The 17,909-nt window shown below is 36.1% G+C and overlaps 2 protein-coding genes and 1 long non-coding RNA gene across 3 annotated transcripts in view; 2 read left to right on the top strand and 1 right to left on the bottom strand.

The window, feature by feature from the left end:
* Positions 1–14,590, bottom strand: part of LOC115215103 (myb-like protein A) — a 106,955-nt gene extending 92,365 nt beyond the window's left edge. Inside the window, exon 1 of the mRNA XM_036502856.1 lies at positions 14,501–14,590. The gene's annotated coding sequence lies outside the window, so the exon portion shown is untranslated. The remainder of the gene's footprint in view (positions 1–14,500) is intronic.
* Positions 7,137–11,625, top strand: LOC118763370. The gene is made up of 3 exons (XR_004999119.1): positions 7,137–8,090; positions 9,901–10,339; positions 11,451–11,625. It is a non-coding gene; the product is annotated as an uncharacterized LOC118763370 (long non-coding RNA).
* A 28-nt stretch (positions 14,591–14,618) lies between the features above and the next one.
* The window catches only part of LOC115215124 (transmembrane protein 248), a 50,720-nt gene continuing 47,429 nt past the window's right edge, over positions 14,619–17,909 (top strand). The window contains exon 1 of the mRNA XM_029784301.2: positions 14,619–14,831. The gene's annotated coding sequence lies outside the window, so the exon portion shown is untranslated. The remainder of the gene's footprint in view (positions 14,832–17,909) is intronic.

Below are 17,909 nucleotides of genomic sequence, written 5' to 3'. Positions count from 1 at the left end.
ACCGCCTGACTGGCACGTAAAAGCACCCACTACACTCTCGGAGTGGTTGGTGTTAGGAAGGGCATCCAGCTGTAGAAACTCTGCCAGATCAGATTGGAGCCTGGTGCAGCCATCTGGTTCGCCAGTCCTCAGTCAAATCATCCAACCCATGCTAGCATGGAAAGCGGACGTTAAATGATGATGATGATGATGATATATATATATATATATATATATATAGAGAGAGAGAGAGAGAGAGAATATAGTTTAAATAATATGTCTGATGATATAAAGTAATGGGTATATACAATTAGTGCTCAACATTGACTTATTGTCTAAAACTCCAACTTTAACAGCAACTAAAAGCAGAGATGTTAGGACTGCATAATGATTGGTTATACACAGTTTATCAATTAAGCAAGTAGGGTAAACACCTCCTTCAGTCATGAATGACCATGGGATTGCACCTAAAAAGTTCCCTTCTGAGGCAATTCCGGGTAAGGTTGTTTATAGAAGACCAACACTCACTCATGAATACCAGTCTTCCCTCTCCACACCACCAATGTTATCCAAAGGAAAGGCAAAAGCCAGTATAGCTTGGCACCAGTGACATCACAACTCATTTCTACAGCTGAGTGAACTGGAGCAATGTGAAATAAAGTGTCTTGCTCAAGAACACAGCACACAGCTGGTCCATGATTGTGATCCCGATACTCTAACCACTGAGCCATGTGCCTTAATGCATAATAGGATACAAGTATGATCAGGCAAAACAACTGGCATCAGGTTAGATTATGTCATTTATATTTTTAAACATGAGTATAGATCATAAGAAGGAAGAAAGTAATAAGGAGTGCAGAAAGTCTCTTACAGCTGTTTCAAGAACAGATACAAAAATGGTGCATGTTGTGCAAAAAAAGTGGTAGCTATCTATATATCAATGATCTATTGCCTCATCAGAGGCAAAATGAGATATAGCAGCAATCTGTTCCATCATCAGAAATAGAATATATATATCCTCATCATTGGCATGGTTTGGATGTTTTGACAGACAGGAGCCTGCACCAGACTTGTGTGTCTGTTTTGGCATGGTTTTTACAGCTGGATGTCCTTCCTAAGACCAACCACCTAACACACACACATATATATATATGTACATAATCATCATTTTACATCTGCTATTCCATGCCAGCATAAGTTGGATTGGACATCACAATCCAAATCAGTGCTACTAGAGGATGCTGCTCCTATAGAAAGGTGCTCACATGTCATTTTACTTGCTAAGGCTGGATGACATTCCTATTGCTAACAGTTCTTCATTATGTACATTGTATATTTTTCATGATAATAAAACTATAGAGGTTACCACATTCTCTAGTCTCTTTCTGTGGATTGCACGATTTCATGATTTGGTGGTCCTTCATCATGCACCTGCATAGGGGATGGGAAAAGTTGCCTTGTACACAGGAAATGTAGAGAGTACTCAATAACTTAAGATTTGTGGTCTGAGGAAGACAACAGAATGCAAGAGAGAGTGCTGACAGCTACTCAGTCATAAATAGGTGACAAGACCATGATTGTAAGCAAAGACAGTACATAAATTCCTGGAAATTTGCTCAGGAGACTAAGTGGGTGATTAGGAACGACATCAATAACATCAGAATAAACCAGAATGAGTGGATGGGAAGAGCAGGAATCTATATGATAAGAGCAAAGAATAAGTGATGTGTGGCAACAGATATGACCTAGAAAGGGAGAGAGTGAATACTGGGATAATACAATGATAAAGCTATGGTATATTGGGTGCAGTTCGATGCAGTCTGTTATGGTAGGCCTATGAAGATCAAGGGTGTCAAGAGAACAGAAATGGCCTAGAGAGAAATTGTACTGGTTTGTGGTATAGAATGAAGTTAAAGTGCATTGGGTAGAGAGCTGACAGTGGTTTGATGAAGTCTCTCGTACATAGGCCTATGAAGGTTGAAGGGACCAGGGTGAGGAAAAGTATTGATGATGATGTGCTCAATATAGGTGGTAGGGAGATATATTAGAGACAGGGTCTATGAGAAGGGTGAGGAATAGGTAGAAGAAAAGTTGGTGACAGTGTGCAGAGTGAGGAGGTCAGCAGATTGTTGGATTAGCAGGGTATAAAATATTTCAGCTTCTAAACAATATCCTTGTGTTAAGGTATGTTTTTGCCATTGGTTAGATCTTCTATAGTGAAGATTCCCAACCACCAGGCCACAGATCCTTTGGTAAGAGGCTGCACAGAAAGAATAAATTAAAACAATTTATTTCTGTTTTATCACTGTTTGCATTATATATCTATTATACAGGGTGTTCAAAAAGTCTCTCCACAATAAGCATTTTATTGCAAAATAAATATTTATTCATTTTTAGTCTTATACTACAAAAGAATATATTAGACATTACAAGACTTTAAAAAACTTTATAAGAGGTGTTAAAAGTGTTGTCCTTCATTTTCAATACATAAGTTGACTTTTCAACACGTTTTGAAATACATCTTGGAGAGTCTGACGTGGTATGGACCATGTGAAGGCTAGGATTGCATCTTTTAGTTCATTAATGGTTTCTAGGCGATTCTTGTACGTTGATCCTTTATTTGCTCCCCAGGTAAAAAAAGTCTGGTAGTGTTAAATCATGTGGCTAAAGTCCCTTCAAAATAATCCATTCTTTGAAAAACTCTTAAAGTAGCACCATGGTGATGTGCGAAGTATGTGCTGTAGCTCCATCTTGCTGAAATTATGTATTATTAATTTCATTTTCAGTGAATTGGCCTACAATTGGATAGACAATATTTGAGCAATATCTCTCAGTGTTGATGGTATCTTCAAAAAATTCACTGCAGAGAGAGTTTTTGAACACCCTGTGTACATAATTAAATTATATATTCTGCACTTTGTGTTTTGTTATGCACATGGTCCATGGAAAAATTGCTTTACACAAAACTGACCCTTTGAGGCAAAAACAGGTTAGAACCGCTGTTCTACAGCATTGCATATCACCGATAAGTTTAGTCCTTTGTTATCTTCTCCATGATGAGTAATATCTTTAAATCAGGTTTCTGTGCTTTCTCTTGAGTTTTCCTTGGTCTTGCTCTTCAAAAGGTTTCATTTACTTTGAGCAATAGACATGACATACAGCTGTCATCTTTCATATACATTACATACTCACATCAGTACAGTTTTCTCTCTTCACAGTAATACCTAATTCCTCTTATATCTGTTTTCTCTTACAGCTTATGCACATTCTGGTGTAATGCACATTTACATTACATATTCATCAGAGCCTGTTTGCTTCATTTCTTTCTTACCTTTGCATCTGCCACATACAAAACTTGTCTTCACTGTTAGCCTTCCTGAAATTTCACAACACCTCTTATGTAAACATAGCTTATGCTGTATGCAGCATATGGAGTTCCTACCACTTCCTTCTCTGCATGTCAAGCAAGTGAGTTTCCCTGATAATGTTGAAGTCCTGTCTTCTTTCTTATATACTAAACATCTTAATCTTTGCTAAGTTTATCTTGAGGCCCTTCAATTTTAGGTTTTGCTTCATTGTCTGGAATGTCCTCGCTAATCAATGGAATACCGGTGAATGTTGGTGACACGAAGGGCATTCAGTCAGAGAAAATCTGCTTCAACAAATTCCATCTGACTCATGCAAGCATGGAAATGTGAATGTTAAATGATGATGAAGATGAATACTGCTAAAGATAGATTCAGCTATAAAATCCAGATCATCAGCATATAGGAGTTCCTAAAGACAGCTAGTCATACACTCCTCTGTGATGGACTGTAAAGATTATAATGAAGAGGCATGGTTTGAGGACTGAACCTTAGACACCTATCTTCATTCTAAATTCATCTCTGAACTCATTGATACCTTTCACTTTAATAACTGTACCTATGTACATAGCTGGAAGAGTTCTCACAAGCTATTGATTTACAGCTAGTTTCTTTAGACACCACCAGATAACAGAGCATGGTAACCTATCAAAGGTTTTCTCCCAGTCAATAAATACCAGGTATTGTGGTTTGTTCTTAGCTAAGTTCTCCTACAGTTGTCTCAGTAAGAAGATTACACCTGTGGGACCTCTTCTAGGTCTAAAACCTAGCTGCATGTCATTGAATTAATCACTCAATTCGTGATTGTGATCTTCATAGCCTAGTCCAACTATATGATGCCTCTATAATTTCCACTCCATAAACCATCTCCTCTGCCCTTATAGCAGTTTACAACAATACTACTACTACTACACAATTCATTGGACGTCACACATTCTTGGGTTACTTGATTAAGTGTTCAGGTGACTATCATGTATCTTACTTTGCCAGATATTTTGAGCATCTCAGTAACTATTTCTGCTGGGCCACTAGCTTCTCCTACATTTGTGTTGTCGTTTTCTCTACCACATTGTTGATTATACTGGTTCCTCGCTTTATCAACATGAAGCAGTTCCTCTTCATCCCAAGTATGCTCCTCATTCAACAACCTCTTATACTAACACTTCTATGCTTCTCTTTTGTCATCAACAGCAATGGTAAATATATCTTTATCATTTTGTATGCACTTCTTCCTAATGACATTTCAGTTCTACCTGACACCGTGCAGTCACTAAATATTCTTTTATTTTTACTTATTTCAGTCATTTGACTGCAGCCATGCTGGAGTACCACCCTCCATTTTTTTTTTTTTTAGTTGAAGAAATCAACTCCAGGACTTTTTGCAAGCCTAGTACTTCTATTGGTCTCTTTTGCTGAAATGCTAATTTACAGGGATGTAAACACACCAACATCAGTTGCCAAGTCAAACATAGACAGAGATGCATAAATATATACATAATGGACTTCTTTCAGTTTCCATCTACTAAATCCACTCACAAAGCTTTGGCCAGAAGACACAAAGCTTTCGTAGAAAACACTTACCAAAGGAGCCATGTGGTTGGAAAGCAAGCTTCTTACTACACAGCCATACCGTGCATATATATATATATATATATATACACACCGTTTACCTGTTTCAGTCATTAGATTATGGCTATGCTGGGGCACCACCTTGAATTTACTTATTTTTAAAGCCTGGTACTTATTCTATCAGTCTCTTTTGCCAAATCACCAAGTTACAGAGATGCAAACACATCAACACCAGTTGTCAAGCAGTGGTGGGGGACAAATGTACACACACACACACATATATATATATATATATATGAGGGGCTTCTTTCAGTTTCTGTTTACCAAATCCACTGACAAGGTTTTGGTCATCCCAAGGCTATAACAGAAGACATTTCCACAAGGTGCCATGTAGTTGGATTGAATCCTGAACTATGTGACTGGGAAGTAAGCTTCTTACCACACAGCCATTCCTGTGCCTATATATATATATATAGGCACATATATATATATATATTTATCAAAAGAAAAACATTTATATACATATATATACACCTATTTTCACATTCTTGTGAACTTTCTACTCATGTACCCTAGACAATCCTCTACCATTCCATTTATATTCACATCCCTGTACCTTGAGAGTATACCTTGGCACATTGCCATCATCTCTCTCTTGCTCTCTCCCTCCATCTGGGATACCCAAGTATTTCCTATGCAGCAAGATACCGGTTTCTGTCCCTTTGTCATATTCTAACCTCTTATCACCTGGCATAAAGCCACCTCCTTCAATACCACATCTCAAAATCTTTGCCTTGCGCGTTATTTGATAACCTCACTGGCACTGGTTCCACATAAAAAGCATCCTGTTCACTTTGGAAAGTAGTTGGTGTTAGGAAAGACATTGTGTGTGGAGCTGAGTGCATTTGAACAAGCAGTGATCTTTCTCCATGCCAAATCTGCAACTTGATTTCAATTCTCTGTTAAAGCCTATTAAAAGTTTAAAATATATGTAGTTGGTGTTTAAATGTTTCAATCATTAAATGTTAAAAGTGACTTCACTATAGTTTTACTTGCAGTTGGTGTCTCTAAACAATTTTGTTTTCGTACACTAACCTATATACAAGCTTTTACACTTATTTTGCAAAGTACAGTAACGAGGTCAAAAATGCACAAATATATTCAGAGCTGTCTCCAGGACTTACCTAAAAATAAAAATACACGGTAGCCAATCAATAAGTAAAATTGTCCCCCACCCCCTCAGGTCATAATTATTTTAAGTTGGCTTTTAAAATACTTTCCTATAGTAAATAAGCTAACTCTAATTTAATTAAGGTTTGAAAGTCGAAGGAGTGTCACGTCGGTGAAACTGCTTTCCCCACAGCAGCAAAACATTTTACCCATTCTCGTTCCGTTAATCTTTATAGCACCCCCCCCCGCCACATTACTGTCTTAAAGGGAAAAGAGACACATCGGATAATGTAAACCGAGACATACAAAATGATGAGATTGTCACGACTGGAATAACTTTGATCACATGTCTGCTCGAGAGGTGATCCAAGGCTAAACAATAACATGAAGTTCATGTTAACGAGGGAACCTCTGTACAGTTGCTCGACCCACTTGAAACAGCAGTCAAATAGACTTCAAAGTCACACATGACCAATCTTTAAAAAGGACATATCGGCTAATGTAATGCAGAATACATCCCTAAAAAAAATAAACAAATAACAGACCAGATGGTCATTGATGGCATGCTTTTGGTAAGTTCGACAGGATACGGGACTATGCTAGAGTTGACCTTTCAACCTTTTACGCGTTCATAGATTTGGGAGCCCAATTCAATCGACTCACCCTCTTCTCGCTACAAATAAGTATCACAAGTGCCCATGAAGCATTTAATTTGTTCATGTGTATATATGCGCGTTGATCTATTTATTTAGCGTTACACTATTCACTGACTTCCCCTCTAATCAGGTTTACGTAGTATGGCAAGTTATGCTGATAAATAAGAGAAATGTGTCAAAAGCAGCGGAATATGTGTGTGTATTTTAGAGTATGCGCATGTTTGTTCTAATTGAGTGTTTAAGTGGTTTAATATATTGTCAACTGTATACTGCATCTTTTCTCCCACGTCTCCTTACACTGCATGCGTAATCGCAATTCCTGCGTGTTGCTACAGAGTGGGAGGAGAAGGTAGGCGTGGCCTCAACTATGACGTATTATGACGTTTGTTATCAAGTTTGTTTTGACTGAATTTTTCTTTTTCTTTTATTAATGGCGTCTCGGCAGCCGTTTCCTCTCGTGGCTGGTCACTAAGTTCGGTGACAGATGTCGTTGATACTGTAACAGTAGTAGCACTAGTAATGGTATGATGGTGAGTTGGCAGAAAGGATAATGAGCTTAGATGTTTCACGGGATTTTCAATAGGTCTCTCTCTCTCTTTTTAAAAAAATTAAAATCCGGACTGAATTCATTTTCTATATCAATAAAATAGAGTACTGGTCATGAATTGATTATGATTCAGTTATCGTCGAAACAAATCGACATTGCCGATGTGATCATGATGACAATATTAGCAACGAATACGTTATTGTTATTGTTGGTGATGGTAGTGGCGATAAGGAGGATGACAGTGTCAGTCGGATATTAATAATGGATAATATATTTCGAAAATTGGTCAATCAGTAGTGTTAAAGAATCATTCCTTTTACCGTGTGTATACGGCTTGGGCCGTGCAAACAGACGTACACGTATAAGCATTTATTGATAGATATGAGGCTGAGGCTTCACCTGTACCTGCTTAAAGGTGTATCTGATAAATGGCATTAATTTTTAACATTGACACAAGGTCACCGATTTTCTGGAAGGCGTATACTAGATTATATGGTACTATTTAAGAAGGTTTTTTTCTTTATCGCGGGTGCGGTACGCGCGTTGGGTCCATCTTCTTAAGTAGTACCGATTATATTGACCCCAATACTTAAACTGGTACTTTACTTGCTTTATCTAACACGAAAGTATGAAGGACAAAATCGACCCGAGTGGGATTTGATCTCACAACGTAAAGGGACGTAACAAAATATTGCAAGACTTTTGGGTGGAGCTCTACTAATTTTCTTCAGTCCTTCAAAAGCAACCCGATTCCATGATATAGCTGAGGAAAAGTACCTCACGGGAACGTTCTGCACATTAAATGTAAGACACGGTAGGTTCTCATATAGGTAGTATAGTGTCGGGGTCCCCAATCACCAAGCCGTAACTCATTTGGTACCAGGCCACATAGAAACTAAATTTTAAAATGATATTTCTAGTTTATTAACTATGCATTATATATGTAATAATTAAATTATTTATTATACACTTTGTGTTTTGTAATAAGCGTAATCCCCTAGTCCTTGGGAAAATTGTTTTGCATGAAACTGGTCCGTGGTGCAAGGACTGTTGGGGACTGCTGGTATATTGTATTGCAAAATTTTCAATCGAGATAATCCAAGAGATAAGTAGAAAGGAAATTTAAAAACAAAAAACAAACAAACGAGAGATAACTCTAATATGATCAGTCAATGTAAAGTTTTGGACAATGTAGACAATGCAGATTAGAATGGATTATGTCTTTAAAGCTAACTAGTGAGAGCAAGACATATTTCCATCCTATTAAACCTCCTCAATAAAGTATGCTCTGTTCATTCGGCAAGATAAGAATGATCAAGATATTCAGGAATAAATGGAATATGGTGTGCTTCTTATAAATATTACAAGATTGACAAGAAAAATACCTCAAGGGAATATTTTGCACACAAAATCTCAGGCGTCATAGTTAATTGAAAAACTTTGTTATCCAAATCTAGTTCAAAATCTAAAATCAAGGGAGATAATTCTAATAAGATCAATTGGTTGAATTTTTTGGACAATACAGATTGGAGTGGATCTGATCTTTAAAGTCAACTGTTAAATCTTTGATTGCCAAGTTTCCATGAGCAATCAGTATATTCAGAAATGAACTTGGTGTCCACCATCCTCTGGGGTCCATGCATCACACTCATACAACACTACTGATGAGATTAGTTTTTTAAAAAATTTAGCTTCATGCCTTTGTTGAAGGTACAGTCTCTCCATATTGTATTAAATGGCTTCAGAGCTGAATTCCTGGCTGAAGTCTGATATTTGATCGACAATGAAACCCAGATACTTGAACTTGTCAACCAGAGTTAGTTTGATCCCATGGAATTGTATAGCAAGCTGCTCTGGATCCTGGTTGATGGCCATGATCTTGGCCCTTTTAGTAAAGAAGCTGCACAGCAGCATTTGGAAATTGTCTAGCCAATTACATTTCTGATGTAGAATGCTTCTATAAATGCTAAGGTGTGTTTCACCACTCCTAGTGGTCTCAGAGAATGCCAGATACTAATCCAGAATTTCTAAAACATGACATTGCTACATGGTTGTTTGGTTCTACCACCCATTTATTTATTTGGTGTTTGTTTTACTATGACCCAACTATGGAACATTGTACAGTCTGCATGCTATCAGTAAGCACACATCAGCAACCTGATGCAGTATACATATGCAGTAGATATAATTATATAAAATCAGGAAGTCTGTGAGTGGAATATATATTTAACCACATAACTTCTTTAGAATAAAGATCATTTTGCAACCTTCTTCAACTAGTATTAATTTCAGTATGCAAGGAATTATGCGTTTGCATTAATGTGTGCAATTGCATGTTCACATATTTATGCAAATAAAGGAAGCCATCTCATCAGATACTGGAACATCATGGTTATACAATACATGCATGCATAAAAACATACTTGTGTGCATGTTCTGTGCACATGCATATAGATGCAAATGTTTGTATGTATATATGTTTGTGTGTGTATCTGTATGTAGACACAAATGTATTTAGTGTCTGTACAACACTTCAATATATCTAGTAATCAAATATTTCAAAGTCAATTATGCTATTCTTCAGAGAATGTGTTGAGAATTTTCTTCTTTATAGAGTAGAAATCTGGATTATGAAGGAGGAGCTTCAATGTTACCATGATGGAACATAGACCAAGCATCTCATAGAGCAAAGACAAGACCAAAGAGGGAATTTGTGGACACATTCCACCCATCTCTACAATTTTTGCTCAATGTAGAGCAGGCTTTGGTGGTCGTTGTTATTATGCTCAGCAGTACAATGTATCGGGTGTTATGTTTCGGAGACTTCTGCAACCTAAGTAACAAAGACCACTCAGTTACATTGACGTTACTGGCAGAGAGACACAACATGAAACTGAGGATCTATCATAACTATTGTGGGAAGAGATAACTGGCATGGATTTGTGCAATGTATCCTGGCTACAACCACTTGAAGAAATACACACACACACACACACACTCAGATATATTTAATAGGCAGAAGTTACAAAATGACTCAAGGGCCAGAGCTTCAGGTAAGTTACTTAACCTCTGTGTGTGTGTATATATATATATATATATGTAGATAGAGAGAGAGACTGAAATGTTAACAGGCATAAATTTGGTATCATTCCTATTTATTTTCACTTAATTTTTTACTTTTATTTAATCAAAGTGTATGAAAACGTCATGTTCTTCTAATTGGAATATTTTTCTTCATTGTACATATTCTTTGGTTGTTATTATTTTGCTTCATATTTCTGTGCTTTTTTCCCAGCATAACTTTATATATTCTTAATTTTCTTTGTCTCCTCCCTATTTTACTATCTTTAGATACTACAATACACACATATATGTCTATTTCTATGTACATGGCATTAATAACAACAAAACCTTGATGCTATCATCTACCCCACCTCCCCTCAAAATTGCTGGAATTGTGCCTAAAGCAGAATTATTGGTGCATTGGACAAAATGCTTAGTAGTATTTGTTCTGGCATGTTATGGTCCGAGTTCAAATTCTGTCAAAGTCAACTTTGCCTTTCAACCTTTCTAAGTCAATAAAATAAGTACCAGTTGAGAACTTTGTGTTAATGTAATTGACTTAACCCCCACCCCTAAAATTGATGAGTGCCAAAATTTAAAACCATTACATCCTAAATTTAAATGCTGCCAAAGTCATCTTTGCCTTTCATCCTTTAGGATTCGATAAAATAAGTACCACTTGAGCACTGGGGTCAATATAATCAACTAGCCCCCTCCTGAAATTTCAGGCCTTGTGCCTATAGGTGGAAGGATTATTATTAAGATGGTAATGACTTGGCAAAAATCAGTTGACCAGTGGATAAAATTCCTGGCAATATATAGTTATAACTATGATTTTAAGTTCAAATCCTGTCACGGTTGATTGGCTTTCATCTTCTGGAAGATATAAACTAAAGCACTAGTCAAGTGCTAGAGATAATATATTCCTTTCCATACTATACATGTATGACTTCAAATCAAAGTTGTTAATCATTATAAATAAAAGGGCAATGAAGTAATTGTATCACCAGTCAAATGTCCAATAGTATTTAATTTGTCTCAATATATTGTGGACATAGCTCACAACAGAGCTTTCTATATTTTTTTTTATTATCTCTCCAGGGTTAATGAGCTAAGACTGTCAGTATAATGGCATCTAGTCAGTCAAAAACCACCTCTCCTACAAATTTAGAGCCATCTAAAGATACAAGAAACTAGATTAGGAGCAGGCATGGTTGTGTGGCAGGAAGCTTCCTTCCCAACCACATAGTTCTGGGTTCAAGTCCACTCAGTGGCAGCTTGGGTAAGTATCTTCTACTATAGCCTTGAGTAAATTTGGTACATGGAAACTGAAAGAAGCCAGTCATGTGTGTGTGTGTGGTGTGTGTGTGTGTGCATGCTCCCCACCACTGCTTGAAAAACGGTGCTTGCGCATTTACATCCTCATAACTTAGCAGTTCAGTAAAAAAAAAAAACCCATAAAATATCAGGCTTATAGAGCCAATTCATTGGACTAAAAATTCTTCAAGGTAGTGTCCCAACATGGCCACAGTCTAATGACTGAAACAAGTAAAAGAAATTTGTTAGTCTACCTTGTTAGTTTATTGTTGTACATTCTTTACATTCCAGCTAATGTTGACTTTTCCTTCCAACACTCCAGAGGCCATCAAATTAAAACTCATGTAATAGAGCCGATTAAAACAATTTTTTTTTTCATGTATAGCCTTGTGCTAAAGTTAGAAACCACTATTATTATTAGCATTGTTGATTTGCCAAACACTGAGTCCATGAATTTACTTGCAACAGATTCCTGACAATAACATCTGCTTAACCCTTTTCCTACCTCAAACGTTTTCATAAATTTGTCCAAAAAATCAATGCTTGTTTGCAGACTTTCTTTTAGTTAGCACTTATTTCATGCTCTGAATGATATAAAGCTTTCCATTCAAAAGTCCCAAGTTATGGTGTGTGTGAAAAAATTGGGAATGTGTACCATGTAAGATATAGGGATGCCTGGGAAATATGCCCAGTGTATCGCACGTAATACACTGGTAGGCAAAGGGCTAAGAGACAACAAAAGAGATTCTGCGTTAGTAATGTAATTCTTAGTAAGTGGTCTCTGGATTAATATTAGGATTTGTCATGTGTACATGCATTTGCTTATTTTAATTGCTTTCCAGTATGTTGCATAATTTCATGCTCAGTTGGACTGGTTAACTTTTTAATTTAATTTCATCGACTTTTATGCTCAAGTGATCCATGAAAATATTCAGTAAATCAGTGGTCCACAAATAGTTGGCAACCTCTGCTTTACATAGTTGCTGGTTCTGCAAGAATTAGAACCTAAAAATCTCCTTCAAACACATCCTATCGTCTTACATCGGATGATATAGTCCTAGATGTATGATCTGGAAAAAAAAGGGGAGTGTGTGGAAGTGTCACGGCTGGAACGTCATTGATCATAATCTACTTGAGGAGAGCTGACCTGAAACCAAACAACGTTTGCTAATTCTCTCTTGACCATCTTTAAGCAGTAACTAGGCCACCCAGAGTAAAATCCTCGATTTGCTGTGTTAGAATATCAATCGTTTCCAAACACCCTAAAGTTTTAAAAATTCTTTTGGGTGATATCGGATAAAATATGGCAGCAATCTGCGATAGTGGTCCGAAAAGGAGGAGAAAACGTTTCGTTTTTAAGGGTGTTAGTGCCATAAACATGAAGTTCGTTTCAGTTGTGAAGAGAAAAAGAGTGCTTTCAGGTTTTTTTGTTTTATAAACATGGGTGCTTCTTTAGAAGCGCACCTCTCCAAGAAAATGACGTCTAATTTCTAAAAAAAAAAAAATTATGAAAATGGGGAATATATCCAAAATAAATGAAGTATGCAAAAAATTAGGAAGATTCATCTATTTTTAAATATTTTATACTAAAAAATAAAATACGGAAAAAGGGCACTCGCGAAATATAAACAAATATGTCAAAGATATTATTGATACGAGGGTCCCGGACAATAATTCTTGATAGTTTTTAATCAGATTTTTTTACTGCGCACACAGGTTAGGGTTAGGTGATGTGCACTCGCTTTACCTTCGCCCATTTTATGTGATATTTCCCGTTCAGGCCCAAAATTTGGCATAATAGTATTTATTAGTTACAAACTAACTTTCAAGAAAAAGATTGTGAAACGGTCTTCTTACAATTCGCAGACGATTGTATTATTAATATCTGACTGATAAAAAAGTAAGTTATCGTCCGACATGCTTGTTTACATTCGCGAGAGGCCGTTTCCGTATTTTATTTTTAAGTATAAAATATTTAAAAATAGATTAATCTTCCTAATTTTTTGCGTACTTCATCTATTTTGGATATATTTCTCATTTTCGTAACTTTTTTGACAAGTAAGCGTCAATTTCTTGGAGAGGTGCGCTTCTAAAGAAGCGCCTATACGTGAATTTAAAAAAAAAGGGGGTGGGGGGAAACAGTAATGCATATGCTTTAAGTATTTGCTTTGCAGTGAATGTTCCAAAGAGAAAGTGAAATTAAGTTAGAGAAACTAAGCTTTAGATTTATGGAACATGGGAAAGTTTAGTAGTAACGCTCATTCTTATTTCAGATGGCATTAGAAGAGAACTAGCATCCTTTGGGGGAAATAAAAACGCAACTCGTATAACTTAGCTTCACAGATACACAAACCCATTAGATGCTTACAGCACCTGGGTTTTCCAAGTCATCCATTTGAGAACCAGGTCTGATATTTCTTTAGTTCGCAAAAAGGTTAAGAGGAGTTTTCAACATTTAATAACGTCAATATTTTCTCATTCAGGAAATGTTAATACAATTTCAGTTAAAGTACCTTTAATATTAACTCTACAGTGCAATATTTATTCTAGTATAATTCGTAACATTATCATATATCCTTAAAAAGGAAAATATGCTAGGATACATTTCAAAACATTAACAAAAATAATAATAATAAATCACCACTTAACATAAAACTGTGTCCGTGTTATATTAAGGTATTTTACGAACAAACTACAGCTTGTAGAACTTTCTGAATGGCACGCCAACGAAAAATTACCTTGAATTTTTGCTTAGTAGTGCGGACCTCTTCACGAAAAAAAGGTTGCCAATACCTCTATTAAAGTATGGTGAAACTTTGGCAACACATACTTACATGAAATATTTGGAGTCTTTTGGAGATTCTATCCACTTTGCACGTTATTTTGTAGTCGGCCCTTAGTCTCGTATATATCACATGATAGGTATAGCTTCACGCGAGAGTTGATGTCGATTGTAATGGCGTCCGCTCTTTTGACACAACTTTCTCGTTATATCGAGTCCGATGTTGTTTGTAACCATAGCTGCATGTTGAAATCATTAGGTAGTACAGTGCATCTATAAACGGGACCCATTTGTAATAAGCAACGCGCTAATTGACATCTTCAAGCTGTATCTGTCATGGGGACAAGGATAAGTTACATTAACACGTGAGACTTAGCAAACAAGTAAGTGCAATTTCATATATTGACATTAGGTTTCTATTCTGTTTCTCTCTCTTTCTGCCTGTATCTCTCCTTTTATTTTACATCTTACTTTAACATTCATCTGATTAACTCCTTACGTTTGAATATATGAACATTATTTAAATTTTTTTTTGATACCTCAAAATCTTAGCCACAAAAATTATTAGAATGTCAAGATGTTTAACTGTTTCGATTGAGTTGTCATTTGCTTAACGTAGTAAGTAGTTTTCTTTCTGGTTTTCACGGAGATAGAAAAAATGGTCTGTAACGGTAAATCAGTTATGAACATTAGGAAATTCTCTATGAAATAAAGCACCTTTCAACGATGTTAAAGGTTGAAAAGTACAGAAAAAGAATCAACATTGAGACCGAATTGTTACATAACGTGTGTATATGTACTCCACTTGTTTTATATTAAAACATCATTATTTTGCCTGTATCTTATTGTTTTGTTAAAATATCAGAAAGCAAATCCATGAAAGTTGCCGTACATTCATTCATAGTTGAGGCTATGAAGTTGTCTGCACCTGTCTTTGATACCGACTAATTTATAAACGATTTAAGTTATGAGATAATGTTCAATGATGTTATATTCTCGTTTATAGGTTAAATAATTTACACGGAGCAAAATTTGCTTTTCATTTCGGCTGTCGATGAAATAAAGTACCGGTGGGGGTACTGGGATGGATTGGTTATTGATTAATTCTTTCCCTCCACATTTCACGTCTGATGTCTGTGCTTGAGACATAAGTTTAGAGCTTTAATAATTTACTTAAGTGGGATAATATAATTGTTATTTACTTAGCAACACCCGTGTGTGTATCCATCCACACACCTTCGAAAGTGATCCATTTATGTATGGCTTTATAAATTTGAGTGTTTTGTCGTTGCACTGCTCTTGCACTTGGTGCTACAAGAGTGCGATAATAATGTGAATAACGACATACCCAAATTCAAATGATTTTTCATATTTCTCTTCGATCTCCCTATTCAATTAAGGCAGATATAATTATGGGGGAAAGTTACGAATGGGGGCGGTTGTTTATTCAGAAACTCCGCTTGATTACGCTTACCTGATGTATACAGTCATTCAATCTCGACTTTAAACTGATAATTTAAAGACTAATGTAAGTAGAGCTAGACTTCTTTCGTTATTCAATATTTAAACCCAAGATTTTCAGCATTGTATGTTTGTGTTGTCGTCCCCCCCCCAGTCGATCTGATTAAATAGGCTTGTTATCAACGGCATCCCAGTCAATACGAGTGACTTTTTTTTTAAACAGTAGGATGTGATATGAAGACCATATCTAAAGGTTCAATGACCTCATAAATCCCTTCGTTTGATCCTATGGTTGTATTGAAGGTTCTAATTCGAATTTATAATAAAAAAAATTAAAAAACGACGGGAGGTAACTCTGAAAAGTATGTATCAGTTAAACTGCTGATGGCAAACTAATGAATGTTCACATAATATAATAATGAATGCATGTATCACGAAAGAAATGTCGAATTGCGGTAGACGTACCGACTTTTGGACAGTCGAATTGGCAAAGGCTTTTAAGAGTAACGCAAAATGAAAGTGTTATGCTTACTCCAAAAGCTGTCTGCTCACTAGTCTTGTAGCAAATATTCTTTCTTTCACTTGTTTCAGTCATTGGTTTGCGGCCATGCAGGAGCACTGCTTTAAAGGGTTTTTAGTCAAATAAATTGACTCCAATACTTATTTTTAAAGTTGGGTACTTATTCTGTGCGTCTCTTTTGCTGAACCGCTACGTTTCGAGGGTGTAAACAAACCAACACCTATTGTAAAGCGGTATGAAATGGACAAAGAGATACACAGTTTCCGTGTACCAAACCCACTGCAAGGACACTTGCCCACGGTGCCGCCTAATGAGACTGAACCCGAAATTGTGTGATTTTTAACTACACCGCTCTGCCTGCACCTATTGTTTGTTTTGGAATTTTACTTTTGTCTGAAATTTTCAAAATTATCATTTAACGGGCCGATTGAAATGTCATGACAGCATCAAAGGCAGGTGATACATAGTTTCCCTACTGCAAACCTGCTCCTAATTCGAAGCTGTGTTCGACTAGTTCCCTAAATGCCATTGTCTAGAAAGCAGTTGTAAATCCTTAATCGTAATCAGTAGTTTTTATGTTAATAAAAATGATAAAATTGAAAAATTATTTGTGCTCATTTGTAATCAGCATGGCCGAAAATAAAATTTCGCATTCGGTCCTTAACTCCGTCATATTCTAAAATGTCTGGTTCTGTATATCCACTTACCATGATTTGCTACCTGGATATGCATGATCACCATCTAAATTATGTCCGGGTTTTTATAACCTAATGTGCATAATGTTGCCAACCACTCGCTCAACTCTGAGCTGGAAAGGAGTAGCTACATTCATATGATGGGCATATGTGTCAAACCTGAGTGTACAAGATAGAGGACCGTGACTTTTTAGGCCCTTCTTTGCTGCATGTAAAACAAGAGCTACAGTCTAAAAATGAAAACTAATGATCTAATTTGATGCTATCGCCTGATAAACTGTTACACTTCACTGTGAACTAATACTACAAGATACAAATACAGTTCAAACATTTTCTTACAACCAGCAAAATTTTTTGTTGTAATGTGTAGATCCGGGAGTATAGTTTTAGATCAAGGAATTTGAATTTTCCACAATAAAAGTTAAATGAATCTGCCTTTTATATTGCATAAAGGATAGATCAATTTTTTAAAAGTGAAAGCTTTATAAACAATTTGAAAGTTTTATTTATATGTCGAGTTTTCTCTCTCGCTCTCTTTCGTTTTTTTTTTTTTAATTTTCAGATTTAACATCTGTTAAGTACTTTTCTATTTCAAGATTATAATAATATTAAATGAGTTAAAAGGTGTTTAAAATACATTGGTATGTAAAATTCACAGTGATAGAAAAATTTCCTAATTAATTTAGAAGTAACCTTTCGCGTACCTTTTAAAGAGTTCCATCCATACATCGCTTGTCTGATGCATAAGTACATCTTCCTGTACGGAGTGGTCTTGTCCGATAAAC

This window comes from Octopus sinensis, linkage group LG1, assembly GCF_006345805.1.
Source record: "Octopus sinensis linkage group LG1, ASM634580v1, whole genome shotgun sequence".
Lineage (NCBI taxonomy): Eukaryota > Metazoa > Mollusca > Cephalopoda > Octopoda > Octopodidae > Octopus > Octopus sinensis.
Note: the sequence above shows the minus strand (reverse complement) of the source record. Positions and strands in the feature narration are given on the sequence as shown.